Raw genomic sequence first — 2893 nt, 5'->3', positions numbered from 1 at the left:
TTGGCAAGAATTCAAAAGATCTACTCAAAAGGCAATTTTTTCTGTAAAACTGTTATAAACTCAAATGTTCCAAGTCCCAGATGACCCAAGCACGGGAAAAAGAAGACACAGATTTAAGATGCCTAAAGTCATTAAATACTACGTAACCCTAAGTTTGAGTTAGAAGTATTGTTATGAACTCATAATGTGTGTTCCATGTTTGCTGACTCGAAAGCTCCATTGAACAGCCTGGATCCACTTTTAGGAATAAGGGAAGAACAGGGTGGGCAGACCCTCCTGCCAACTTAAACAAGGTCCTGCTGGCCAGAGATGCGGCCACTTGAGCATTGTTAGGAATAATACCTACAACTGAGTGAAATACTCTGAATATATTAAATCCATGAGCTCTTGGTTATTCTTTAAAAACAAAGACCTCATTGATTACCTTTGGGAGGGTATCAGGAACTGGCATCGTTTTGGAAACTGATTAAATCAAGGAAAAAACAAGAATTTCTCCTACCTTTCCTGCAAGAACTGGACCTCAGGGTAACCGAGCTGCTGATGGCAGTGACCTCAAACATGCAAAGAGAGCAGACCAACACTGGGTTCTTGCAGACGGGAGCACCCGCACGGCCTGCCAAGTCCTGCCGGGACATCAAGGCAAAACGGATTGTCTAAGCCTGTCCCCTCCAAAAAGCAGAGCCTGAGACAAGGGCTTGCATGACAGTGGTTTTGAGAACAGTCCTAAGGAACAGAAGTAGGGGGCTGGGGAGAGTGAAATGAGGAAGGGGGAGAGCCCACCCAAGGCGGACATGTTTGCGGTGGTCCCCAGTGGGCGGTCGAGTCTCCAGCCCACAGGAGGTCTGTGAGGGGCCTTACAGAATGTGCCTGAGGAGTGCCCCCCAGACAGAGGAGGGGACTCTGCTCCCGATGGCCTCACACTGCAGTCTGTGGGCACAACGAGTGGTTCAGGGAAGCCCCAGGGTGGCGAGAGCTTTGGAGTGGCCGGTGGGAGATGCTGGCAGATGTCCTGGGAGCAGCTTGCTGCTGCAGCAGAAACCAGGCTCAGAGGTGCCAGGGCCACCGGTCGGGTTTCTAGAGAGCACATGCCAGCAGCAAAGCCCAGATCCTGGAAAACCACATGTGAAAGGCTGGTGGCCGGCAAAGAGCAGGGCAGGGAGACCCAAGATGTGCACTGGCCAGCTGTGCCCCCCTTTTCGGGATCCAGATTCCAAGGAGCAAACAAAAATAACAAGCCAAACCGGGACAGCCTGAGGACCAGCTGCCAGGATGGGAGCGGGAGGCAGTGGGCCGGCGACTCCCAGGAAACCTGGGGGCATCAGCAAAAAACAAAACCAAAAGTGACAACAAACTAGTACTACTTAAAGCCTCTGGGAACGGTCTTAAGAACAAACAGCAATCAAAATATCTGCCCAAGAAAATGTGAAAATTCAGTAAGAAAAGAGTCAGTGGTGTCTGAACCAAGACCCTCAGCCCTGCGCACTCAGCAAGGCAGAGACAGACCCCCACGGCTGCAGCCAGGGGCTGCGGACCGGGCTCCCCCCCCCCCCAACCCGGGCTTCCCTCCACAAGCAGCGTCAGTGTCTCTCTCCCTGACCCCTGCTGCTGAAGCTCAGTAGCAGGGGAGTCTGGTTGAGGGGAGGGCCTGCCTTTTGCCCTGTCCCCATCTGTGGGTCTGAGGCTCTGGCTCAGGTAAGGCATCACTGACTATGCGGGCCCTGAGCACACTTGCCCTGGCTTGTGAGATCGGAAGGGGTAAGCCGAGAGGACAGCAGGCTGCCCCACCTCCCACTGGGCTCCCAGAGCAGGACGTCACCCAGAAGTCTGCCATTGTCCACACCCCCAGCTCCAGAACCCTGGCTCAGAGATTTTGCCTCGAGAAAAGCAAGTCAGAAAAACAGATTGCTCCTAGTTTCCTCCCAAAGGAACTGACTTCATTTGCAACAGACTGTGGAGAAGTTCAAGCCCATGGACATTCTCAAGAATAGTGAAGTAGTGGTAAAAGGAAATGGGGGCGACATTCCAGACACAGGTGAAATTGGAGGCTGGTTCACAAGAGAAAACCAGGGAATAATAAAACTGGGAGGCGCCCCGCTGGGGTCAAAACAACATCAAATACTGACCTCAAAAGAGTCTGTCAAAGAAGCCAGAATTTGGCTGGGTTTGCGTGTAGAGGAATTTATTCCTAAAGCATTGTTGAAAACAATAGAGCAATTGGCTGGCAGTTAGTAGTGGTTGACATCTGGGTGTGGCCAGGGAAAGGGGAGAGCCCTACACGGTCCTGTCGCCCTGGGTTGTGTCTCCTTGAGCAGCAGCGCTGGGCTCAACACTGCAAGGGGGGGTGGGGAGGAACAGTCTTCCCGGAAATGATACCACCAAACACTAAACAGACAGACAACAGTAAGCCCCAGAGGAGGGGGGCCAGTACCCAGAGTTGCTCCAGTACATAGTCTGTAGTGTCCAATTTCCAGCCAATTATGAGGCATGCACAGTAACAGGAATTATAGCCCATAGATACTGCCTGTGGGCACGACAGGACGTCAGGACTGTCAGGAGGGACTGCAAAGTAGCCATTAAAAACATGCTCACAGAACTAAAGGAAACCAGTTAAAGAATTGAAGGAAGGGATGATGACAATGTCTCATCAGAGAGAGGCCATCAACAGAGAGAAATTATTTTTAAAAGAACCAGATGAGAATTCCGCAGTTGGAAAAAAACAACAAATTCTTTAAAAATAATACTAATAACCCACTAGAGGGGCTCCCAACATAGAGCTGAATTAGCAGAAGAAAGATTAAATGAAGTTGAAGATAGATGGACTGAAACAGCCAAAGAACAGAGAAACAGGAGAGCCTCAGGACGTTGGGCACCGCCATGGACCCCAACGTACATA

Source organism: Manis javanica, chromosome 7 (genome assembly GCF_040802235.1).
Source record: "Manis javanica isolate MJ-LG chromosome 7, MJ_LKY, whole genome shotgun sequence".
In the NCBI taxonomy this organism is placed as follows: domain Eukaryota; kingdom Metazoa; phylum Chordata; class Mammalia; order Pholidota; family Manidae; genus Manis; species Manis javanica.
Note: the sequence above shows the minus strand (reverse complement) of the source record.